The sequence below is a fragment of the Saccopteryx leptura genome, chromosome X, assembly GCF_036850995.1.
Source record: "Saccopteryx leptura isolate mSacLep1 chromosome X, mSacLep1_pri_phased_curated, whole genome shotgun sequence".
Lineage (NCBI taxonomy): Eukaryota > Metazoa > Chordata > Mammalia > Chiroptera > Emballonuridae > Saccopteryx > Saccopteryx leptura.
In genome coordinates this window covers 87,541,152-87,568,488 of record NC_089516.1, presented here as the reverse complement: position 1 = coordinate 87,568,488, position 27,337 = coordinate 87,541,152, and the positions used below count along the sequence as shown (strand labels likewise).

The 27,337-nt window shown below is 42.2% G+C and overlaps 1 pseudogene; it reads left to right on the top strand.

Moving 5' to 3' along the window:
- The first annotated feature begins 18,171 nt into the window (after positions 1-18,171).
- Positions 18,172-19,709, top strand: LOC136386402 (opioid growth factor receptor-like protein 1; annotated as a pseudogene).
- Positions 19,710-27,337: the final 7,628 nt, after the last annotated feature.

The following is a 27,337-nucleotide window of genomic DNA, read 5'->3' as shown; positions in this document are numbered from 1 at the left end:
AGAAGAAGAAGAAGAAGAAGAAGAAGAAGAAGAAGAAGAAGAAGAAGAAGAAGAAGAAGAAGAAGAAGGAGGAGGAGGAGGGGAGGAGGAGGGGGAGGAGAAGGAGGGGGAGGAGGAGGAGGGGGAGGAGGAGGGGAGGGGGAGAAGAGGAAGAAAAAGAAATAAGCTGATTTTGGAATTTGTCTTTTTATATGTTCATTCACAGGCACTACCAATATTTACACATGACACCTACGATTAGGAGGTGAAGAGGTAAAAACACAGAACACTGTTCCAATATTCTGGAATAGGTACATAGGTGTTTAGGAGAAGTGTTCCCTTTCTTTCCGTGGTAGCTCAAAACCAAAGCAGCAACCACATTGACTTCAGACTACACAAATACAAACAGCAACTAAGGAGAACTACAAGACAGAACCTTCCCTCGCCATACACCAGTGGTGAGATTCAAATAATTTAACAACCAGTTCTCTGCCCTAATGACCGTTTTAAGTACAAAAAAGTGATATCCCGAAAGGTAGTTTGTTATTTCATGCATTTAATACTTAAATAAGAATAATAAAAGATGTACATAAAAGTAGATTATTTTATAAGAAAGAGTTAAAAATATTAATAAAAATATTAAATAATACCTGACAAAAAACAAGAAAACTATTATTTAAGATATTTCCAATAACAGCTTGTCACCCCCTGGTTGTTTGGAACTTTTTCTCTTTACCTTATATGTTTGTTTACTGAAGTAACAGATGTGAGGGAATTAAATGTAGCATTTTGTCAAAGGTATAATGAGTTTTATGAAATAAATAAATATTACAAAACCATAGTTATGTCAATTTTTTCACCTATGAATAAAATGAACATCACTAAGGGCACTTAGAATAAGCTGTAGCCCAGATGAATGTTCAAAAAGAGAAAAGGACAGAGGCAGGTTAAGGTTGGTTGAAGCCCTGGGCACAAAAGAAAATATTAGACCCCTTAAAAAAAAGAGAGACAGGGAAAATAAAAATACATGTTAACCATATTTTTAAATAAATAAAAATATTATATACTATTCATGTTAAAATTGCACAGATGAAACCAAACTTGGTGTCATTAGAAAAAAGTGTAAAGTTGGGGTTTTTCAGGGACCTTCAGAAGTCGGGGCCCAGGGTGCATACCCAGTGCGCTCGCAGTTAAATCCATCTCTGGGAAAGAATGGCAATGTATGATTTCCACATAGGGTGGCTGCCCAGGCGCCCACCTTAGAGAGAACCTTGATGACAAGGCCATTTTAACAACTGGTTCATCGAACTCAACAAAAAATTAGATATAGGTTCTATGGAACCAGTGCGAACTGGCTGAATCCCACTACTGCAGAACTACACTACGTATTCAGTGCATGATTAAGGAAATGAATGAACCTTCTGTTATACCAACTCACCTTTAAAAATGAAAATAATAAACAAAACTTTAAAGTGATTCCCTCTGAGATTAGCATAATTGGATAGCCTATTCGAAGCGGTTTTCCTGAGACAAATGCCATGTTTTAATCCCTAGACCTGTCTTTGTCAAGCAGTTCTTGAAACTGCCATATTCCTCCAACCAGGCATGTTTGCCTTCTTTGCAGATGGCAAAAAGGGCTTTTAAAATGAATCTCCTCTAGGAAGAAGTCCAGCAGCTGGATTCAACGATCAAAAACTTTTGATGTCAAACTAGTTTTTAGTCTATTTCCGACGTGCTGCATCAGCTAGATCATATTTGGCTACACTCAAAGTTAGCAGAAAACAGAATTTCCTCAATGATCATTTTTCAAACTATCGGCAAGCACTCGCAACTTCCTTTCAGTAGTGGGCACTGGCAGTTTCTGTGGAAAATCAAGAGGAAAAAGACTAAGGGAAATCTCATTTTATCAAACAACCAACTAGACCAAGTATGTCAAATACATGCATTTTCATTTCACTAAAGAGAGCAGGTTCAACAGAGCATTAAAGAACATATTACCACAGAGACAGGTCTCTGCCAGCATATCAAATCAGGATGCATCCAGGCTACCTTTCTGATTTATGGGTCCCTCAGCATCCTTCTGCGAAGGTTGAGTCCCATGATGACAGAGGGAGATTAATTCTAAAGGTATATGTCATCCTTCAACTTACCCCCCATTCTCCAACAATTATAAATAAGATACCAATGTCTAAGGGACAATCAAATTAAGAGCTATAAATACTGCAGCTATGGTCTAGATTCCCAATAATACAAACCCAAATCAGGCATCCCATGTTCCCTAAAATACAAAAATGCTGATGGCCTGCACGAATTACAGCACTCTCTCCACTATCCAAACAGCAGCAAATTCTTTTATAGCATGAGCTTCTGTGCCATTTATACTTTGATTTACAGTGTTTATTTTCACAGGCATTCCATATTTGTAACATACCATTGGTAACTGTCAGGGTACCTAACATTCATTCATTCATTTATTCAGTTCTCAACAAAGGAATCTCCAGTTGCTTCAGTTCAATAATGAATGTATTTTGATTTAATATGGAATAAGAATATATTTCCAGGTAGAATTATTGCGATGGCAATGCTCCACTGGGAAAGTTAACAATAGGAATCTGACGAGAGTATTTCAGTACTTAAAATATATATTAAGTCCTGTGGCGCCATTGCTATGGAAAAGTAAAGCTAAGTAGCCCAGGTATCAGTTTCTGCAGAATTAGAGGGAAAAGGAGTCCTTTTAAAACATTTTAGACAACTAAAGAGCATGGAGCGTGCATGGGGGAGGAGAGTACCTCCCCGAGCATTATTATTTTCATGAGCAGTTTAAAAAATGTTCCATTTGACTGCCTCAAAACTAATTATACTAGGAATGTGTTGTTTTTCAGGCACCAAGAGGATGCTATTGATCCAAAGTCAGTAGGTTAAATGCTTTGAATTAAGCATCCAGAAGTGGGATAGTCTTCTAACTGATTCATTGACAGGCTCAGACCCAGGAGCCCCCAGTGACTAGGGACCTGCACTTGTAGGCCCAGGACTGTGGTGATAGTTGAAGCCTGCAGCCAAATAATTGAATGAAGTTAAGCAGCTTACACAAGGGTCAAAACTCCGACATCATCCACAGTCTAAAGTAGCCACAGGTAAATACCCAGGCACTCAAGGTGCCTCATTAGTTTAGAGACACACAGAGGGCATAATTACCCCTCGATGTTCACTCTAGTGAAAGCAGGAGCTGACTGGAGTGTGCTTATCTCGAATGATATACAAATGAGCAGGAAAAAAGAAAATTTCAAACTTGCAATCTCTTCCAAAGAAAATTTGTCAGATCTCCAAAATAATGACAGATCAGCGCTCAGAAAGTCATCTGCAACTGGTTTATGATGAACCCAGAGTTGTCAGGCCTAGGATTGTTAAATTATGGCCCTCAGAAATTCACTGCATAGTTTATTTCAGCAAGTATTTCACAAGTACCTTTTTAAAATTTTTAAATGTGCTACATATTATATGTATTATGCGATGTGTTAAGACTTTTAAGTTAAGTATGGCGCAGTACTTGTCCATGAGAAGTTCACTGAAGGATGTTGTTATAAGCTCCATGATAATGAGGTATGAAAGGGCATGCCTGGTTCAACAGGGGAGGCTCGAAGAGTTAGGCAGATGGATTGGGAACAGACAAAGGCATTTGGGAAAGAATGTTCATCATGAACAAACACACAAAGATGTGGAATAGCATCTAAAATATGGGAGCAGCTAAAGCTTTAAATAGCTTATTAATAAAGTAATAAGCTAACCAGGCAGTGGTCAGTGTGCCAGTAGCGCAGCAGATAAAGCATGGGGCTGGGATGCAGAGGACCCAGGTTTGAAACCCCAAGGTCGCCTGCTTGAGTGTGGGATCATAGACATAGCCCCATGGTTGCTGACTTGAGAAAGGGGTCACTTGCTCTGCTGCATTCCCCTAGTCAAGGAACATATGAGAAACCAATCAATGAACAACAAAGGTGCCGCAAACAAAGAATTGATGCTTCTCATCTGTCTCCCTTCCTCTGTGTCTATCCCCATCTGTCCCTCTCTCTGTCTCTCTCTGTCTCTGTCTCTGTCTCTCTCTCTCTCACACACACACACACATGAGCCACCTTCAAGGCACAGTGAGTAACGCAGCAACCTGAGATGCTTAAGATGCAGGTTCGAAACACTGAGGTTGCTAGATTTGAGGTTCCTGGATTGAGCGCAGGCCCACCAGATTGTGTACAGGGCCTCTAGCTTGAGTGTGAGGTCATAGACATGACCCCAAGGCCACTGGAATGAGCCCAAAGGTTGCTGGATCCAGTGGATTCAACAAGGGGTCACTGGCTAGGTTGGGGCACCAGCCCCCCTCCCCCGTCAAGGCACATATGAGAAGCAATCAATGAACAACTAAGGTGCTGCAACAGGATGCTGTTTCTAATTCCTCTTCCTTTCTGTCTGCAGATGTCCGACCCTCTTTCTCTCTCACTAAAGTAAAAAAAAAAAAAAAAAAATTAGCCAGGGTTTTTCCCTAAAGCTTTTACATTTACCTTTGTTGTGAAATAATTTTTTTCCTAGGTTTAATTTCATTGGGGGTATTTTTAAAATACAGTTCATGTCATGTAGTTCCAAATGAAGAAGTGTATATATGCTTGCAGAGAGAATAAGCAGGCATTATTATCGACAGTAGGACTGTTTTTGTTTTTAAGAAATTAGTAACTACACAAATTCATGCAATGGAATATACTATTCGGTGGCAAAAATACACAGAGCCTGTGGGGAGTTGCAGTGGAGGAATAGAAAATCACTGCCCCCGGAAGCTAACACGGTTGACCCTTGAACAACCAGGGGATAAGGGGTACTCCTTTTGAAGTAGCCAAATCAAATATAGAAACTCTGACCTTTTTATCATCCTCAGATGCAAGGAACAGTCAAGCTAATATTAAATAACTTCCCAATAGTCTGGACAGTTGACATGAATCCCAGTTGCACTGACTAAAGGAGCCAGAATTCAAAAATGCATATAACTGCCTTACACTTATTTAAATGTGACCCAGATGTGGAATACTACAAAACAATGTTTTCAAATGTTCTTTAAAACAAATGGATATGCAAAATATGCTAAATCGATGCAGTGGAAACTATCTATTCATCTGTAAAAAATGAATGACACACTGAAGCACACCACAACATGGAAGAACCCAAAAACTGGGATAAGTGAAAGAAGAGAGACACAAATGCAGTGGTGGGATTTAAATAATTTAACAATCGGTTCTCTGCCTTAATGACCATTTTAAGTACACAAAACGGTATACCAAAAGGTAGTTTATCATTTCATGCATTTAATACTTAAATAGGAAGAATATAAGATGTACATAAAATTGGATTATAAGAGGTTTAAAATATTACTGAGAAAATAGTAAATAGCCCTAGCCGGTTGGCTCAGTGGTAGAGCATCGGCCTGGCGTGCAGAAGTCCCGGGTTCGATTCCCGGCCAGGGCACACAGGAGAAGCGCCCATCTGCTTCTCCACCCCTCCCCCTCTCCTTCCTCTCTGTCTCTCTCTTCCCCTCCCGCAGCCAAGGCTCCATTGGAGCAAAGATGGCCCGGGCACTGGGGATGGCTCCTTGGCCTCTGCCCCAGGTGCTAAAGTGGCTCTGGTCGCGGCAGAGCAATGCCCTGGAGGGGCAGAGCATCGCCCCCTGGTGGGCAGAGCGTTGCCCCCTGGTGGGCGTGCCGGGTGGATCTCGGTCGGGCGCATGCAAGAGTCTGTCTGACTGTCTCTCCCCGTTTCTAGCTTCAGAAAAAATACAAAAAAAAAAAATTGTAAATAATAATGAACAAAAAAATCAATAAAACTGTTATTTAAGATATTTCCATATTACTTCTTGTTTGGAGTCCTCACTTGCAATGTTTTCCACCTACAGATGCAATAAAACATTACTGTGGGTGCTTAGAATATGCTGTTGCTCAGGTGAACGTTGTTTTTTTTGTTTTGGGGGGGGTTGGGGTTTTTTTTTTGCATTTTTCCGAAGCTGGAAACGGGGAGGCAGCCAGACAGACTCCCGCATGCACCCAACCAGGATCCACCCGGCATGCCCACCAGGGGGCGATGCTCTGCCCCTCTAGGGCGTTGCTCTGTTGCATCCAGAGCCATCCTAGCCCCTGAGGCAGAGGCCACAGAGCCACCCTCAGCGCCTGGGCCATCTTTGCTCCAATGGAGCCTTGGCTGTGGGAGGGGAAGAGAGAGACAGAGAGGAAGGAGAGGGAGAGGGGTGGAGAATCAGATGGGCGCTTCTCCTGTGTGCCTTGGCCGGGAATCTAACCCGGGACTCCTGCACACCAGGCCGAAGCTCTACCACTGAGCCCACCGGCCAGGGCCAGGTGAACATTTACAAAGACTAAGAAGGCCCTGTCTGGTGGGCTCAGTGGTAGAGCGGCGGCCAGGCATGTGGAAAGTCCTGGGTTCTATTCTCTGCCAGGGCACACAGAGAAGCACCCATCTGCTTCTCCACCCTTTCCCCTCTCCTTCCTCTCCTGTAGTCAAGGCTCCATTGCAGCAAAGCTGGCCCAGACACTGAGGATGACTCCATGGTATCCGCCTCAGGCACTAGAATGGCTCCAGCTGCAACGGAACAACACCCCAGATGGGTGGAGCATCGCTTTGTAGTGGGCATATGCGGAAGTCTGTCTCTCCTCCTCGCTGCTTCTCACTTCAAAAATACACACACAAAGGCCACTGATTGTATGGTTTGGGGCATTGAAGGGAAAATGAGAAATGACTTATTAATGATTAATGAGGTAAAAAAGTATTTTGAGGGGAAAAATGGATTCTAAAATTAAATGGCGGTAATTAGATTGTGGCAATGATACAACTCTCCAAATAAATGAAACATTTCAGCAGAGTGAACCGAATAGTATGTAAATAATATTTCAAAATGGTGGTTATTTAAACTGTTGATTTCGACCCCTTCGGGAGGGAAGGTGTTTTAGCTTTAATTTACTTCCTGTTCTAACCCCGCCCTCCACCCCCCAACACCAACTCTTTTCCTATCTCTGCACCCACATAAGCCAAGGGTCCTCTAAATTCGCAAGGTCCATCTTAACGAACGAAAGAGTTCTTTTGTGGGGGGCGGGGAGACTAGTGCCTTAAGGGACCGAAAGATAAGAAAGCCTGGCGGCAGTCCCACCTCTTTGTACAGATCACGGCTTTGTTAAGAGCAGGATCTCCCGAGACCACTCATTATTAAAAGTTCATATCACTCGCGGGCATGGTCCCACGTCATCACGTCATTGTGTCGTCACAGTCAGCGCCAATTCCTGTGCCGCCCTTTTGTATCAGTTCAGTTTGAGCGCGCGCGCGCCACTGCAGAGCCGTCCGCCATCAGGCTCGGCAAGATGGACGCTTGTACGTATGCCATGAGCACTTTGGACATTAAATGCTCCAAGGGCTTCAGAATGGACCTCCGCAAGACTGAGTGGATCATCAATAAGATGTTCATCTCGGGACTCACCCACAATACAAGTAAGAAAGCTGTTTATGAATATTTATCACAATATGGCGAGATTGCCGATTTCACTATTAAAACCTACACAGAGACCGGAGAATCCCGAGGGTTTGGGTTTGTGCTTTTCAAAGACAGTGCCTCGGTGGACAAGGTGCTCCAAGTCAAAGAGCACAAAGTGGAAGGGAATAAATTTGAGGTAAAAAGAGCACTACCCGCGCAGTTGAAATGTTCCACAAAAAAGGTTTTTGTGGGCGGGATGAACCCTGAGATATCTGAGGAGAAGATCAGAGAGTACTTTGGGACATTTGGACAGATTGAGAAGGTGGACTTGCCAGTTGATCTGAAAACAAAGGCAAGACGGGCTTTCTGTTTTATCACCTATACTGAGGAAGGCGCAGTGAAGAAGGTGTTAAAAAACAGGTTTCACTTCCTCGGCTTCAGACGCTGTGAGGTTAAAATTGCCGTTGAGCTCGCTAATCCAAAGCACTCAATGCAGGGAGAAAGAGATGGCCCAATGTCCAGCCTGGCCAACCGCTATTGTGGAGGATACTTACCCACAAACCCAAATGCTTCTGGAGTCGACCCACATGTTTATGGGGTCGCAGGATATAACAGAAATGATAGCGGGGCCATGGGAATCTACCAAAATGTCCCTGGGGCCAACGGAGTGTACTCAAACGTTACTGGAGCTGGTGGAGTGTCCCCAAATCTTCCTGGAACTGGCAGCATGTACCCAAATCTTCCTGGGGCCAACAGTGTCTACCCAAATGTTCCTGGGGCCTGCGGAGGCTATCCGAATATTCCTGTGGCCGGCATGTACCCAAATGTTACTGAGGAAAACAGTATCTATCAAAATGTTCCTGGAGCTGGCGGAGGCTATCCAAATATTCCTTGGGCCAACGGCATATATGTAAATGTTCCAGGGGCCGGTGACATGAACACAAACGATCCTGGGGCCAGTGGCATGTACTCAAATGTTCCTGGGGACGACAGCCTATATGCAAATATTCCAGGGGCCTGCAGCATGTATGCAAATGATCCTGGGGCCAGCTGCATGAACATAAACGATCCTGGGGCCAGTGGCATGTACTCAAATGTTCCTGGGGACGACAGCCTATATGCAAATATTCCAGGGGCCTGCAGCATGTATGCAAATGATCCTGGGGCCAGCTGCATGAACATAAACGATCCTGGGGCCAGTGGCATGTACTCAAATGTTCCTGGGGACGACAGCCTATATGCAAATATTCCAGGGGCCTGCAGCATGTATGCAAATGATCCTGGGGCCAGCTGCATGAACACAAACGATCCTGGGGCCAGTGGCATGTACCCAAATGTTCCTGTAGACTACAGCGTATATGCAAATATTCCAGGGGCCCGCAGCATGTATGCAAATGATCCTGGGGCCAGTGACCTGTACCCAAACGTTACTGGAACTGGTGGAGTGTTCCCAAATCTTCCTGGAACTGGCAGCGTGTACCCAAATCTTCCTGGGGCCAACACTGTCTATCTAAATGTTCCTGGGGCCTGTGGAGGCTATTCAAATATTCTTGGGGCCGACATGTACCCAAATGTTCCTGAGGACAACAGTATCTATCAAAATGTTCCTGGGGCTGGCGGCGTATATGTAAACGTTCCAGGGGCCAGCTGCATGAACACAAACGACCCTGGGGCCAGTGGCATGTACTCAAATGTTCCTGGGGATGACAGCCTATATGCAAATATTCCAGGGGCCTGCAGCATGTATGCAAATGATCCTGGGGCCAGCTGCATGAACACAAACGATCCTGGGGCCAGTGGCATGTACTCAAATGTTCCTGGGGACGACAGCCTATATGCAAATATTCCAGGGGCCTGCAGCATGTATGCAAATGATCCTGGGGCCAGTGGCATGTACTCAAATGTTCCTGGGGACGACAGCCTATATACAATTATTCCAGGGGCCTGCAGCATGTATGAAAATGATCCTGGGGCCAGCTGCATGAACACAAACGATCCTGGGGCCAGTGGCATGTACTCAAATGTCCCTGGGGACGACAGCCTATATGCAAATGTTCCAGGGGCCTGCGGCATGTATGCAAATGATCCTGGGGCCAGTGATGTGTACCCAAATATTTCTGGAGCCTGCAGCATATATGCAAATATTCCAGGGGCCAGCAGCATGTATGCAAGCGATCCTGGTGCCAGTGGCATGCACGCAAATGTTCCCGGGCCCAGGGCAGGCTATCTGAATATATCTGGGGCCGACGGAATATACGCAAATGTTTCAGGGGCCGTCTGCGTGTACCCAAACACTCCAGGGGCCGATGGAGTGTACTCAAATGATCCTGAGATGAGCAGAGTCTATCTAAATGTTCCAGGGGCCAGCAGCATTTACCCAAATGTTCCTGGGACTAGCAGCATATACGCAAATGTTCCAGGGGCCAGCAGCATATACTCAAACGATCCTGAGGCCAGCTGCATGTACACAAATGATCTTGAGGCCAACGGAGGCTATCAGAATATTCCTGGGGCCGGCGTAATATATGCAAATGTTCCAATGGCTGGCAGCATGAACCCAAATATCCTTGGGGCCTACGGAGTGTACTCAAATGATCTTGAGACCTACGGAGTCTATCCAAATGTTATTGGAGGTGGCGGCATGTATCCAAACGTCCCTGGGGATGGCGAAGTGTACCCAAACGTTCCTGGGGCTGGTGGAGTATACTCAGATGTTCGTGGGGCAATCAGAGATGTCGGGAGCTCTTCAACGGTGCTTACTCCTGTTCCCGTCTCATCCTACAATCAAAACATTCATTTTTCTATTCCAACGAATGGTCAATTCTGCAATGCCGATGATAATCAGCAAAGTTTTAATATCTACGGTGGTGGAGAGTATTTCACTGGATATAGCTATGGGACTCCATCCGCTGGAACCCGTTCTGCTAATTACCAGATGGCTACTTTCGGTAGTGATTATCAGGGACATTACCAGCTTTTTGGAGAATGAAGTCACCATTGCAGAACCACTCCATGTTCAAGTGAAAAGTTATGTAAAACTTTTGTATAAAAAATAAATTGAGTGTTTTGAAAACACACTCACTGTTACTTCCAAAGTTTTTCTCAGTTGTTTGTACAAGTGGCAATTATTTTCTGATAACCATTTGGCACTGGAGTGATGACTAGATAACACGAGGAGTTCAGGCTTTTGTTTTAGTAAAGTTTAGTTTTACATGCAACTAGTGTCTTTTATTTGTGATAGGTGATTTATTTGTTTGCTTATTTTTTTGTTTGTTTCTTTCTTGTGAGGTGAGTGGGAAGATTTCTGATCCATTATGGACCTTTCTTTTTTGAACAAGGGAAGGGGGTGGATTGGGTGGTTTGTTTGAGTTAAAGCTGTCATTCACATTCAGAGAAAAAAAATATCTTAAAGTTTCCCTTTACATTTGCTAAACAACCAGATCCTTCTTATGCTCATTCAACACAAATTAAGTTATTTTAAACCAGAAACTGTGTTCAATGCAGTGACTCAGAAATAGTAAATTTCAGCCCTGGCAGGTTGGCTGAGCGTGAGAGTGTGGCTAGCCGATGGATCTCCTGGCTTCCATTCCTGTCAGGGCACACAGGAGAAGTGACCATCTGCTTCTGTCCACCCCCTTCCTGTCATTTCTCTCTCTTTCCCTTTCTCACTCTCTCTCTCTCCCCTTCTTGCAGCCATGGCTGGATTGGAGCGAATTGGCTGCCAGCACTGAGGATGACTCTGTGGCCTTTGCCTCAGTTCTTATGAATAGCTCAGTTGAAAAAAAAATAACTCAATTGCAGAGCAAGGGAACAGTGCCCCAGATGGGCAGAGTGTTGCCTGGTAGGGGGTTTGCCAAGTGGGTCCCAGTTGGGGCCTAGCAGGAGTCTGCTTCTGCCTCCCCTCCTCTCGCTTAATTGAAAAAAAAAATCAATTCCCATCTTAACAGAGGCAGAACTAACTCAAGAAATAAAATACAGTTTGGTAACTTCTACAAAGCTTTTTTTTTTTTTTTTTAATTAGAGGAGGGGAGATAGACGCCAGCATGCGTCTATACTGGGATCCACCCAGCAACACCTATCTGGGGATGAAGTATGAATCAATGGAGCAATCTTCAGTGCCCAGGACCAATGGACAGACCAACCAAACTCCTGGCTACAAGGAGAGAAGGGTGAGAGAGAGGGGAAGAGAAGCAGGTGGTAGCTACTCGTGGTGCCCTGACTAGGAACCAAACCTACGCAAAGTCTACACACAGGGCAGATGCTCTATCCACTGAATGAACCTCAAAAGACAGTCTTTTCTTTTTTTAGAGAGACAGAAATATGAGAAATGAGAAACATCAACTCGTAGTTGCCTCACTTTAGTTATTCATTGATTGCTCCTCATACATGGTGTGATGCGGAGGGCTCAAGCTCAGCCAGAAAACATGGGCTTTAAGCCAACAGCCTTGGATTTATGTTCATGATCCCCCCTCTCAAGTTGGCATGGCCCCACTCAAGTCTAGGAGCCTGCCCTCTACCCAGAGACCTCAAGATTTTAAACCACGGCCCTCAAGTGTCCCAGGTTGATACTCTATTTGTTGCACCACCTCAGGCTGGGCCTTTTTAAGGTTTGTGAAGGATGATGTGGTTTTAGAGACAGGGCATCTAAAACAGTGGTATGAGGTGGAGTGCAGTGGGTTAGCCTCTGCCAATGGACTGTTCTAATATAGAGTAAGTATGTCATAGCTGCAACGGTAATGAAGCAGGAATTTAACATGTGCTTTTGGAAGACAATAAAACTGTTTAAGGATGGAAATCAAGTGCATGTGGAAAATAAGGGAAAGGAGGAAGGTAGTGCCTTGAGCTTCTTTGTAAATGAAAATGTGAGCCATAAATATAAACCATATATTTAGTTTAACATTTTTTAGTAACCGTATTTTTAAAAAAGCAAAAATAAGCCTGACTGGACAGTAGCGCAGTGGACAATGCGTCTGACTGGGATGCAGAGGACCCAGTTTCAAAACCCTGAGATTTCCAGCTTGAACACAGGCTCATCTGGTTTGATCAAGGCTCACCTGCTTGAGCCCAAGGTCACTGGCTTGAGCAAGGGGTCACTCGGACTGCTGTAGCCCACCCCGCCCCATCAAGGCACATATGAGAAAGCAATCAAAATCAATGAACAACTAAGGTGCTGCAACAAAGAATTGATGCTTCTCATCTGTCTCTCTTCCTTTCTGTCCCTCTCTCTGTCTCTGTCACAAAAAGAGATGAAAATCATTGAATAAACTATTTAATATAATTGAAATGTCATTTCAACATGGAATTTAGATAATTAATGATAGCTTTGACATCATTGCCTCCACATGAAGTCATTGAAATCTCATGCATATTTTACTTCCAACACATCTCAGTTCAGACTAGTGACATTCAGTGGTGGCATTCAGCTGGTTTACACTGGTTTGATAGAACCAATACTTAATTTTTTGTTCAGAGTACTGGTTGTTAAATTATTTGAATCCCACCACTAGTGACATTTCAACTGCTGAAAATATGTGGCACTGGCTATCATATAGTACACTGCAGACCTAAATCCAAAAATGTCTACCTAACATGCTGAGGAGTTGAATTCTATCTTAGAAGCAATAAGGAGAAATTAAAGGATTTAAAACAGAGTGACCTGAAAGAGCAAACATGTAGTATACGCCAACACTGAACTCCATGCTAGGCTTAGAAAATCAATGAAACTCCATCTCTGCCTTTAGGTGATATACTGGCAAGCAAGAAAGGCATATATGAAACCATGATTCTGCTGGGACTAAATTTAAAATGTGAAGAAAGTCCATTTTACTTAGAATAGTATGCATTTACTTTCCTTGCTAGAATGCAAATACATTGAGGCCTAAAAACATTTCACTCATTTTTGTATTCACCTTAGTATCTAGCAAGGGCCCTAGCACAGAGTACAAACTTAAAAACAAATAGCATATGTACCATCAAGAATAAGAGCAACAGAAGAAGACAACAAAGAAAATATGAGGTGATTCTTGCCTGTTTTAATAGCAAACACTTGTTATTTAATTATCTGGGAGCTGGCCAGTTGGCTCATTGGTACAGCATCAACCAGGGATGTTGAGTCCAGGGTTTCATTCCTAGTCAGAGCACACAGGATAGGCGACCAGCTGCTTCAACCCCCTCCCCTTTCTCTCTTATCTCCTTTCCTCTTTCTTAAATAAATATAAATAAGTAAGTAAGTAAGTAAATATCTGAATAAGGTATATTGTCCTGGTGGGGGATTTTAAATATATGTGAATATACTTTATTAAAAATATGGAGATGAAATAGAATAATAGCTGTGGAACAGCAATGGAAAGTTAAAGTGACTGCAGAGAAATCAGGTATTACACACACACACACACACACACACACACACACACACACACACACCCCAGAAAGTCTTACAATGGAGATTTTGCTGCTTACTCCCCTTTTGAGATTGAAAATATATTATGTTGAACCTCATTTTGCAAATATCAAGGGACCAATCAATTGAGTTAATTTAAATACTGTCACACATAACATTTTCTTATAAGAAAACTCTTATGAAACAGATTTGCATTGTTCCCATGAAGTAAAAAAGACATCATGTATATGTCTGTCTGTGTGTTTTCAGAACAAATGACAAATACACAGATTACTCCAACAGAAACTATTTAGAAGGAATCAGGTATAATCTACCAGTTAACCAGATGAACTTAGGTGATATTTGATAAAGAATTTCTATCCTGCTCCACTGAGAATAAACTTGTCTACCGAAACAGGAAAATATAGCTATAGCCACATTTGGTTGTTTGAACTAAGGGATTAAACTAAAGTTTCAGTCAATTCAGAATCAGTGCAGCAGATGTTTTGATATTTCAGTTTTGCTCTGTATTGATATTTCAGTTTTAGAAACTATGTAAGTTGAATTTTTTTTCTAGTCACAGCTGGTTCATTTGTTTAGGTTAAAAAAATTAGTAGCAAAAAAAGAGGGCTTGATTTATTCAGATTTCTGCATATAAGATTAGTTCAGCAATTAGCTTAAATTCATTATGTTTCTTCATGACTAGTTCAAGGGCCTTATTTTGATCGTTTTAGTTGTTCGAAATTAGGTTATACAATACTTTCACTGTTATGTTGAATGAACTCTTTCTAATCATGGTGGTCCAATTAACACTCAGACAACTATGCATATGTTTACATATGTTTGTGCTTAGACACTATCTTAAAAACAAAAAAGATGTGAGTACAAATTCAAAGAGGATGGCTAAGTCATATTTTCTTTTTTATTTTTATTTTGTGACAGAGAGATAGAGAAAGGGACAGATAGGGATAGACAGATAGGAAGGAAGAGAGATGAGAAGCATTAATTCTTCCTTGTGGCACCTCAGTTGTTCATTGATTGTTTTCTCCTATGTGCCTTGACTGGGAGGCTACAGCAGAGTGAATGACCCTTTGCTCAAGCCAGTGACCTTGGGCTCAAGCTGGTGAGCTGTGTTCAAACCAGATGAGCCCGTATTCAAGCTGGCGACCTTCGGGTTTTAAACCTGGGTCCTCTGCGTCCCAGTCCAACGCTCTATCCACTGTGCCACCTCCTGGTCAGGCTAAGTCATATATTTCATAAAGTCTGTATTGACTGAAGAAATGCTTGTGTAGTGATAATTATCTGCCCTAATGGTTAACCAAAATTAAAACAACCAAGTTATATCCTGACACTAGAGATGGATATTCTAGTGAGACTAGTTCATGCTATGGGTATCTATATCTCTGTATTTTGAGAAACTAGATTCCTGAAAAGAACAAATGCCTAAAAGACTTATGAAACAGGACTGCTAAGAAGAGATTTAATGTGGCTGGGTATTATATACAAAAGTACCTATGGGATAATTTAATATAATGCTTTAACATATTGAATAGCTGATTTCAAAAAAGGAGAACAAAGTTTGATGAGAGTTTCTTAGGTGAATCAAGCTCAAGTTTATATATTTTTTTCTTTTTTTTTTAAGTAATAGAAGGGGAGATAGAAAGACAGTCTCCTGCATGCATTCCGACAGGGATCCACCCAGCAACCCTGTCTGGGTCTGAAGCCCATCTGGGGCCATGATCACAACTGAGGTATTTTTACTACCTGAGGCGGATGTTCCATGGAGCATTCTTCAATGGCTGGGTCCAATGTGGTCAATCAATGAAGCTATCGCTGTGGGAGTAGAGAGAGAGAGAAAGGGGGGGGGGGAGGGAGAAGCAGATGGTTGCTTCTCCTGTGTGCACTGACCTGAAATTGAACCTGGGATTTCTACACACTGGGTTGACACTTTACCAATGAGCCACCAGCCGGGGCCTATATATTTCTTTTGCAAGAAATAGACTTGCAAATTATGTCATGACAGTGTAATTAATTCAAAATACACATTACTTATGGACCTAAGGGAATCCCCATTTCTGAACATACTATGAGCTAAAACTCCAACAAATTTGGTTGGTTTTGGTCCTAATCCATGATTCTCATAAGAACACTATAGAAGCATTGGAAAAAACTTTCCTGTGATCCACCACTCCCAGAAAAAGTGATTGAATAGTTATGGTTTGGGACCCAGAATCTATTCATAAAGCTCTGCACTAGTATTCTACTGAGGATCCAGATATGAAAACCATGGAGATAAGTAAAGGGAAATCAAGATCAAGGAGAAGGGATATTTATGGTCTGGCACCAGCTTCTTGGTTTATAGCTGATTGTCTCTTCCATGTCTTCACACGGCAGAAGGGAGAATGGATGTCTCTGAGGTCTCTTTTGTAAGGTCACTAATCCAACTCCTAAAGGCTTTGTCTCATGAATAGATCAACTCCCAAAGGTCAGATCACCTCCCAAAGGCCCTCAAGTCTAAATTGAATAACACTGGTAATTAAGTTTCCACAAATGAAAACTAGTAGGGGCAAAATCATTCTATAGCAAGAACTTTTTAACTTTCAGATACTTTATTTCTTAAGTGTTATTTCAAGAGCTCATTCAACTCAAAAGTTTTTAAATGATTTTTAAAGAGTTAATATGCACACATGAATCAGTAAAATTTTACTTCTATACACCCCAAAGATCCTTAACAGTTAAAAACTTTTATACTAGTCCTTGAAGCATATTTTTACTGAATTAAAGATCAAACACCTTTTTTCAAAGCAGAGGATAACTCCCACTGTGTAGACCAGAAAGGTTCCATTTAGTTAATACACTGATACATTAGTATTTTAGAAAGGCATGTAATATTTTTTTAAAAGATAAACATTGAGATGGAATTATTTTTTATTTACTGATTGGGGAGGGAGCATCAACAATACCTGCCCACTTTAGTTGTTTATTGATCAGTTCTCACAGGTGCCTTGACTGGGGGTGCTCTAGCTGTGCCTGTGACCCCTGCGACTTTGGGCTTAACACCAAGAACCTTGAGATCAAATCAGTGATCCTGTGTTCAAACCTCAGAGTCTGAGCTCTAGCCATCAACCTTGGAGTTTCAATCATGTACCCTACACATTTTGAGTTGATGCTCTATTCACGGCATCATCACTGGTCAAGCGAGATGGCACCGAGTTTAGTAAATGGTAAAACTGCTAATTTATGCAATAAATTACATTTTCTATGAATTGTCATATTTTTCTTTCCCTTCTATCCATTAGATTTCTGACTTGCTAATTGCACAATCTATGCATTCTTACAAATACTTGGTAAATCTTCCCAATTGTCTGCTGTGAAAATTACCCTGAAGTGTAGATAGAATTCCAAAATTTATGTTAATGATTGCTATGATCCTTTTTAGTGATACACAACATTTAAGCAACCCTGTTATAGCCAAGAGTCCACGTGCAGGTTGTGAATAATGTTTGTCACCTCTAGAAATATATCCTAGCCAAAAGCTCATCCTCATACTATGGATACAAGCGCAGATTTGACAACACTTCAGCTGATGAAGTTGGTTACCTGAGCTGATAAAAATCCTTAATATCCAGTTACTTAGTATGTTTTACTGATCTCATTGTTGACATCGAAAGGCAACAACTGATAGGTGTTAATGAATTCCCCTCTATTTACACTTTTCCATAATCTGCAACCTTCCTTCTCACATGCAGAGATGTGTAAAAGGGGGACTTTTGGAAACAATATCTGTCAATTTTGCCAGCAATAGTCCTTGCCATAAAACTAATCATTCATTGGTTTGTAAAAAAATTATAATATAAAATATATTAAAAGATCTCTATAAATGCAAATAAAACAAAAAATGCAATTGATTTTTATGGATTTTAAGTATTACATATAAATAAAAGCACTGTAGGCTATTAGATACAGTCTGATAAAATGTCAAAATGGTTCCCTAAGGGAAATCAGAATGATTTTCCAGAACACTATTTCTAACAGCTCCCATTGTTCTGTGATACTCCCTGATTTGCTCTGAGGAAGGGTTGTCATGGAAGTGCTAAAAAGATACCTAAAAAAATAAAACCATAAGATGATAACCCTTAAAGGGAAAAGCCATGGTGGATGTCTCCAAAACTTTTTGTGTTAAAATTCACTGTTTTAATTCAAGAAATAGTGTCACATGAACACAGAGGCCTTCAAACTGATCCATTAAAACCCTAACAGAGGTTTAATCCGAAAAAATAGTACTGTGTCTGCTGTTTAGCATTTCCCTATGGCTACCCCCAGCCCGATCCAAGGCCCTGATTCCCAAGTCCAAGCTAGACCCCTTGGCACGCTGCCTTGTCAATTGGCCTGTTGCTCCACAGGGTCAGTTTCTGTGAGCCTACCACCTTATAAGATAGCGACTCTACCTAGAAGACTGAGAGCCCAAGCCAAAGGAGCCAGGGCAGGAGCCCTAGCAGCTGGCCCAGCACCTACCCTGAGAAGGACAGGAGGCATAGGCACAGAGCCCAGTGCCTATTCCGCTGTAGCAACTATCAATCAAAAGAGAAGTTTTTATTCTGCGTGTGAATTCTACAAATACAGAGACCAGGACCCAATTTCAAAGGCATCTGATATAAAAATGACTTAAGCAATCTCTGCATTTGTAAGAATAAAATTCCATTTCAGCCAGATGGTGTTTACATTGAAAAAGTTCTAAATAAGTAGAAAGCAGATTATGAAAAGCTGGAGCTCAATCACACTTACATTCAATGGCATTTCCCCATGGAAGAACAAGGCGTGAACTTCTATGAACTGACTACATAAGAAATTTAGGAATTCAGAAAAACAAAAGAAACAATTAGAAGATTTCTCCTGGCTTACAAAACAATGTTAGAATTTTCTAGATTAAGCTGATTGATAAAACTGGAAATGTGGCTTGGTAGGTTAACTGGCAGGAAAGGTTTCTGCATCTCAATGAGTCCCACCATAACTATTTTATTTTATTTAGTTAGTTATTTTGTGACAGAGACAGAGAGAGGGACAGATAGGGATGGACAGACAGGAAGGGAGACAGATGAGAAGCATCAATTCTTCGTTGCAGCATCTCAGTTGTTCATTGATTGCTTTCTCATATGCACCTTGACCGTGGGCCTTCAGCAGGCTAGGTGACCCCTTGCTCAAGTCAGTGACTTTGGGCTCAAGCAGGTGAACCTTGCTGAAACCAGATGAGCCTGTGCTTTAGCCGGTGACCTCTGGGTTTTGAACGTAGGTCCTCTACATCTCAGTCCGACACTCTATCCACTGTGCCACTGTCTAGACAGGCCCAGCATAACTATTTTAAAAGCACCCAGATTCTTAAGAGCCTTGGTTATCTTGGAAGTGAAAGTTTTAAATCTCCTGTTATAAAATTTATTCCTTATGAAACTCTTGTAGAAAATACTATTTCTGATATTAAACAGAGAGCTCTGAAGTATTTTGTTTGAACAATTTGAGACAGAAAAGAAAGAAGAAAACTCTTAAGGTTCATCCAGGAACATTATATGCCCTCAAAGTATTTGCTCAGGATGCCTAGAAAGTAGTCAGAGGGAAAGCAAATGCCTGCCCTGCCGCCTGCACTCATAACACTCAAAGTTCTATGCACAAAAAAAAAAAATATCTAAGGACTGCAAACATTCTTCCTCAGCTGCTCCTGTAAATAGCCAAACTACTGGAGAGGAGACAGACAGCCCCAGCAAAGAGCGCAGCAGTGAAGCTGTCAGGCCTGGAACCAAAGAAGACAGTAATGCTGAAAATTCCAATTCTCACCAGAAAAGCAACAATGAATAATCCCACAGAGAGAAGGACAGCGCATCACCTCCTGAAAACGATGAATAAGGTGAAAATGAGAAAAAAGACTGTGGACATCCTGAAAACACAGATTCCCAGGGTGATTACTACCACTGAACTATGTGAAACCCATGAACAGTTTAGGTATAGGAGGAGCAAAGCATTTTACACTTTTTCCTAAAGATCAGGTCACATTTCAAATTGTAGCCATCTGTGATTTATGTTGTAAGCATTTTGTAGTTGATTTTTTTAATGTTGGATGACAGTAAGTTTAAGATGTTTTAAGACAAGGCCCAATAAATAAATGCATTTTGTAAATAAATAAATAAATAAATACAAACTACAAGCCAGTATTTATAGATTACTGTAAGGTCAACATCTTTAGAGAAATCTAATCAGCTAATAGCCATCATGACTTCCTAGGTAGATGATTTATTTCTGCAATAGAGTGAGAAAGAATGATTTGAGAAATTTTCCTAGCCCTTGGAGGCTATAAGGGACAATACTGAAGTCTGTTTGCAAGTCCTTACATCACCCTGAAGAGTAGGACAATTACTATTCTCTGTCTCACAATCTAAAATTTTAAAGACAACAGTAAAAATAGCAGCTACCATATTCCCAGTACTGCCTATTTGCCAGACCCGAATTAGAGGTTTACATGTGTGCAGCACCAGTGGCTGCCACTGTGGCCATGCAGATGCAGGTTCCCACTGGATTCGGGCAGACAGTAAAGTAACTGTGGAGCCAGAAAAGGGTGGGCTATTCCGTTTTTCAGAGTCTCATAACTGCGGACAAGCAAACAGGCAGGAAAGAGCGCCTCCTTCTCACTCAGGGCTCCCAAGCCTCAATTCATTCTCCAGCCAAGCAGGCCAGCAGAAAAACCCCTTCTCCAGCAAACAGAAAACAATGGCCGCTCCCAACCAGAAGAACGCAATCCACAATTTGCAATCTGCAGCCCTGAGAGCAAGCACCCTGTAGCCTTCCATAGACCACACACCCATGGCGCTGCAAACAAACCTAAAGAACACTTGTTACAAACTTGTTTGACCAACAATGTGTTATCTTAGTTTAACCTTCGCAATGACTATGTGAAGAAATTGATAATTGCTTTTTTTAAAAGATGTTATTTATTCATTTTAGAAAAGGCAGAAATAGAGAAGAGAAAAAGAAGGCTAAGAAGAGCAGGAAGAATCAACTCCCATATGTGCCATGACCAGGCATGCCTAAGGTTTCAAACCTTAGCCTTGCAGGTTTATGCTTTATCCACTGCACAGTAATTGTTCTATCATATCAATAATGGAAGTATAGTTAATTGTGTATAAAAACACAGCATGTCAGTAGCAGACTCAGGCTTTGCTGAAGGCTGCTCTGTTGAATTCTCTGGGAACTGCATGCCTCTCAGCATAACATCACCAGCAAACTAACGGAGACAAATGCTCTCATTTCTTCTAAGAACAAAAATATTCAAGTAAGGATTAAAAAATAAAGTTCAGGAACATCTAGCTTAAACAGAAAGTGGTTAGGACATGAGGTGAGACAGCAATGGTAACAGGAGTAAAAATAAATTGGAGAACAAAAGACACTACTCTGAAATGTAGATAAAAGACATTTTCGACTTGGGGAAATGCCATAACACTCAGTTTTTTCTATGAAAAAGAATTAAGTTCCAAGAAAAAAGATGACACAATACTTTTGCTCTCTGGTTCTAAATGCTCAACTGTCCAAAAATATACTATAGGAAACTGTTTTGTGTTGGTCCAAAAAATATTAAATATCAAAATAAAAAAGAGACATGCTGCTGCCCAAATTAGGTTTAAAAAGGTGAAAATAATCCTTTTGTCTTTTGATAAGAAGCTTTATATTTAAAGTTTGTCAAATATTATTATCCAATATTTTCAACATAGAAATGGAAATTAGGCCCTGGCCGGCCAGTAGCTCAGTGGTTAGAGCATCAGCCAGGCGAATGGATGTCCTCAGTTCAATTACCAGTCAGGCACACATGAGAAGAGACCATCTGCTTCTCTTCCCTTCCCTTTGTCCCTTCTCCCACAACCCCGCTCCTGCAGCCAGTGGCTTGATTGGTCTGAGTGTGTCAGCCTCATGTACTAAAAACAACTCAGTACTTGAGCATCGGGCCGGACAAGGTTGCAAAGTAGATCCCAGCCTGAGTGCATGTGAGAATCTGCCTCACTGCCTCCCCTCCTCTAATATGAAAGACAGACAGAAAGGGAGGGAGGGAGGGAGGGAGGGAGGGAGGGAGGGAGGAAGGAAGGAAGGAAGGAAGGAAGGAAGGAAGGAAGGAAGGAAGGAAGGAAGGAAAGAAGGAAGGAAGAAAGAAAGGGAGGAGAAAGGGAGGGAGGAAGGAAGGAAGGAAGGAAGGAAGGAAGGAAGGAAGGAAGGAAGGAAGGAAGGAAGGAAGGAAGGAAGAAAGAAAGGGAGGGAGGGAGGGAGGGAGGGAGGGAGGAAGGAAGGAAGGAGAGAGAGAGAGAGAGAGAAAAAGAAAGAAAGAAAGAAAGAAAGAAAGAAAGAAAGAAAGAAAGAAAGAAAGAAAGAAAAGAAAGGAAGGAAAAAAAAAGAGAAAGATTAAAATAAAGAAATGAAAATTGTAGAAGATTGTGACAAGATGGAAGAAGCAAGCAAATTGAACTCCTCATTTCACAATATTTCATTTATGATATATTCTAGACTGTTACCTTCCTTATTCAATTATCTTTACTATTTAGCTATCTCTTAAAATAATGATGTTAAATAAAAATTAATTAATTAAAAAAACTTTCTAGTATAATGGAACATAACACAGTATAATAAATAGTATTACAAGAATAAATTCTATGTTTCATGTACTCACAGCTTTTACTGCCTTATACACCATCCTTAATTGGTGTCCCTACCTATTCATAAAGTAGTGACGATACCAAATCTATCAGTGCTAACATTAAGCTAGACCTTCCCCCAAGCAAATCAAGATTTTGTTGATAGGGGGCCAATGATTTTTTTAAAACAGTATGACCATTTCTACCTGAATGCATATGTGTGTCTATACACGTATAAAAAGCTTTATTCCGAACGTCAAGGTTGCAGCAAAAATTGTATTAGATGAAGTTTCTTGAATGAAAGAACATACACCAAATAAAAAACTAGTCAGGAGACACTGGTTTAAGACCTTGAGATAGAGTGAATAATAAACCTTGAACAGGGACTCAGAAGTCTCTTAAGACAACAACCACCAACATCTAATGTTCTTATAGAATACCTTCTGCCACAAACTGTGTGTGTATAGAATAGGGGAAGTGTTCTAACAAGAAAGAGATTCACTGAAACTGAAATTTTCCTGCTACTAAGTCACCTTGGAAAAAACAAATGAAATAAAGGGAAAATGACATATTTGTGTGTATCCTACGTGAACACATATATGGCAGGGCATAGAAAGATGTGTTTATATATACACATCTACAAATGCAAAATTTTTCTCAAGGACATCCGAATTGTTAAGGGTCTGTGAAAGTAATATCTAAAGGAGAGAAAACTCATATTCTTGAAAATTAACTGAAAAATAGAGTAACTTTTAATATGCCTACAATACACTGCCTCCAAAGTCAGTGTGCTATGTAGACTCCGAGGTTATCAGGAAAAGTCTTATCTGTTTCTATAGCTTTACAGCATACTGGGGGAGAAACAAACATGGGAGATTCAGGTGGGAACTGTGAATAAGAGCAAGTTTTACACTAAAAACCAGTATCGCAATAGAAGGAGCACGAGGCATGCAGAATAGTAAGGGAAATTGAAATCAAATTTATTTTTTTATTTTTTATTAATTTTTAATTTATTGTGTTTACATGAATACAAGTGTCCCACTGAAGGTAACTCCCTCACCCCTACCCGTGTCCCTTTTTATACCCCCTTTGTCCCCTCCCCCTAACTCCCTCCCCCCTTCCATCTACGATTTGCTGTCCTGTTACCTATATCTATGTTATGTATATATAGTTTCACTAATCCCTTTACTTTCTCTGATCTCATCCCCTCTTCCCCCTTCCCTCTGACTGCTGTCCCTCTGGTCCCTGGGACCCCATCTCTGCCTCTATTCCAGTCCTCAGTTCACTTTGTTCATTAGATTCCACATATAAGTGAGATCATGTGATATTTGTCCTTCTCTGCCTGGCCTATTTCACTTAGCGTAATAATGTCCAAGTCCATCAATGCTGTCTAAAAGGTAAGATTTCCTCCTTTTTCACCACCACATAGTATACTATTGTGTATATGTACCACTGCTTTTTAATCCACTCATCCACTGATGGACACTTGGGCTGTTTTCAGATGTTGGCTATTGTAAACAGTGCTGCAATAAACATGGGGATGCATATCTTCTCTAGTTCTTCTTGAATAGGTAACAGCTATTGTTTGTAACCTGCTGGGTACTATCAGTTTACAGCTACTGCTCTTTTCGCTGTTTGTGTCTGCATTTTCTGTGTCTGGGTACTGTGGGAGGGGCTAACCTTTGTATAAGGATCAGCTCCTTCAGGCATAGAAATGACAAGAGCTCTGTAAAAGTCCCAAGCTCTGTAAGGTCTGTCTCTACTTTTCATCTTCTCCTCCTCCTCTCGCAGTTGCCTGGTCTTCCCATAGAGTCTTTGGTTGTAAGAATGTAGTGTGGGCTCAGATTGGCCTCACCCAACCAACCCTTCTATAGGTTGCACTCTTGGTGAGTTAGGGCAGCTGAGGTTGGGAATACCATGTTTGTGGGACCCCCTACTTCAGGAGTCTCTTGGTCAGGATCTCAGGATAGGGAATGTGGCCCCTAATACAGAGCTTGATCTCTCAGGACTGCTAGATACTCAAATTTTATTTCTCCCCAACAAGGTGAGCAGCAGGTTCAGACCGAGTGTGACCGATAGTCCCCTTTGCAGAAGTTCTTTCAGCTGTTGAGACACCAGTCTCAGGGAGGAAGACTGAGAGAGACCTCTACTGGGGTTGACTATGCCCCTCCTGATGGTGGCTAAGCCCCTTGACCAGATCCAACAATATACTCACAGGGACCCACACTTTAAACGTCCACGCTCCAAGCCTTTCTACCTTCCCCTTGTGGAATCTAGCCTAGCAGGACAGAATATAAAGTGCCCAGGCTAGCTGACTGTGAAGCTCCACCTTATGCAATGAACATGAGCCACTGTACCAGTGCTTATCATGGAAAGTGGAACTTGACTCACCTGAGCCTGGTGTGAGGAGATTTTCCTTAGGATACCTCTCTAGTAAAGGTTGTTAGGTCCTGAACCAATGTTTTCCACAGCTAACCCCTCAATCTGTGAAAAACACTGCCCTTGACTGGCCCTCAGCAACCTTCTTGGAGCTACAAGCAATTCAGTTTGTGGCTGCCTCCACTGGGCCCAGGTGTACATGGAAATACCAAGCTACATTCCTAGGCTGGCTTTTACCCACTCTGGTCCTGGGGGAAAGTCTGCTCAAATGGCAAAGTTTTCCTGAGTCATACTCCTGCAGCCTGTCTGCTGGCTCCTTTTTGGGATCAGCTGCTGAAAAAAACCTCTGCTAGAGTCTAGAACCTATGGCCATTCAGAGATTAGGAAGGGTGGTGGTTGTGGCTCCATGCCTTGGCCCCAGGAGTCTGGTGGGTGTGGCCTCTGAGACCTGCAGTGTGGTCTGCCCCCTCTGTGGACAGTTTCAGCTAGGTCTCTTGTGAGGTGGAAGCACCAGCCAGAGACTTGGGAGCTCTGGTCTCAACACCAGAAAACAGTCACAGATGTGCTCCCTGCTTCCTGCCTTCTCAGAACAACCTGTTGCCATCCCTGAGGCAGGAGAGACTCCTAAGGGTGGAACAGTTGTTTTTCCTCAGGCTGATGCCACACAAATGGACTGCTCCACCCAAGAAAGATGGTGACTGCAGTCCTGGAGAATGACTCAGCACAGGGGTTCTGGTGGCTGTCCCCCACAGTGTACCTCCCTGAGCCTCCAACTTTACACTCTCCTCCCACAACTCCAGTCCTCTCAGCTCTCTCCTGCCAGAGCCCCGGGTAAGTGGCTGTGAACGAGGTTTTCTGCACAGGCCCATTAAAACAGAGTTTGTGTTGGAGAGGCGTGCCTCTTTCTCGCAGACAGAAACCCAGCTCTTTTCACAGCTAAATGTTGTCTGGGCACTTCTTATAGGCTCTGGGGCTCTAGGCTGGGGCTCCCAGCTTCGGGCTGATGACCTACACCTCACAGGGCAATGCACCCCACCATGAGAGTCCCTCTGGACCCTGAGCCGCCACACACTCCTGTGAGCGGGCAGCCCTTTCTAAGCATTACTGCCCTTCCTACCAGTCTCGGTGTGGCTTCTTTGGAGATCCTTGGTTATAGATTCCTCTTAATTTAGTCCAAGGTTGGTTTTTCAAGATGATTGTTCTTTTTTTTTTTTTTTTTTTTTTTTGTATTTTTCTGAAGCTGGAAACAGGGAGAGACAGTCAGACAGACTCCCGCATGTGCCTGACCGGGATCCACCTGACACGCCCACCAGGGGCGACACTCTGCCCACCAGGGGGCGATGTTCTGCCCCTCCGGGGCATTGCTCTGCTGCGGCCAGAGCCACTCTAGCGCCTGGGGCAGAGGCAAAGGAGCCATCCCCAGCGCCCGGGCCATCTTTGCTCCAATGGAGCCTTGGCTGCGGGAGGGGAAGAGAGAGACAGAGAGGAAGGGGGGGGGTGGAGAAGCAAATGGGTGCTTCTCCTATGTGCCCTGGCCGGGAATCGAACCCGGGTCCCCTGCACGCCAGGCCGACACTCTACCGCTGAGCCAACCAGCCAGGGCCTCAAGATGATTGTTCTTAAATTACGTTGCAATCCAATTTGGTCCTGGGAAGTGGCAGTTGGAACGTCTGCCTACTCCGTCGCCATCTTTCTTCTTAATCTTCTTTTTTTTTAAGATCCGAGTATACCACTACCAAATTTCTTCTCTACTAATGTGATCGCACTGGATCATTCTGATAGATCATCACACCTCTATTTGGAAAATAAGTTATTGTACAAACTCCAGCATAGTACAAGGCTTCTTATCCATTCCCAGCAAGTTTTTGTGGGTTCGATAATGCAATTTAAGAAGTTTCCTGTGATCAGGTGAACTTCTGCATCCCTGTTTGACTTTCTCCTGGTCTGGAATCAAACTTAACTATGTGCCCCTACATACACAACACAAGCAAAGATTTGTATTTGAGTTTTCAATGATATATGCACTGTGAATTCTATGCTATAATCTTGTGATTCTAATGAAGATGGTCTTGGATGTATACTTAAAATAAAAATGTTGATTCTGATTAACTATATCCTAAACAGCACAGACATCCACAGTAAACTTCCACTATTTTACATGGTGTGGACTATGATGGTCCAAAGAAGTCAACTTTTAAACAATGTCTATGGCTTGAAGCTACAAATATCACTGCCATCACCCTCACACATTTGGTCATTTATTCAGTCCTAATAAATGGTTTTTGTAAATAGATCTCTGGACCAGGGTGTGTGGGGGTGTGTGTATGTGTCTATATGTGTGTGTGAAAAAGGAACTTTTGTCAGTAGGAAACGGGAGCACAGTCTCCACTGTTGTAAAAAGTACATCTTAACTAAAGAGAAAAGACAGCCACACAG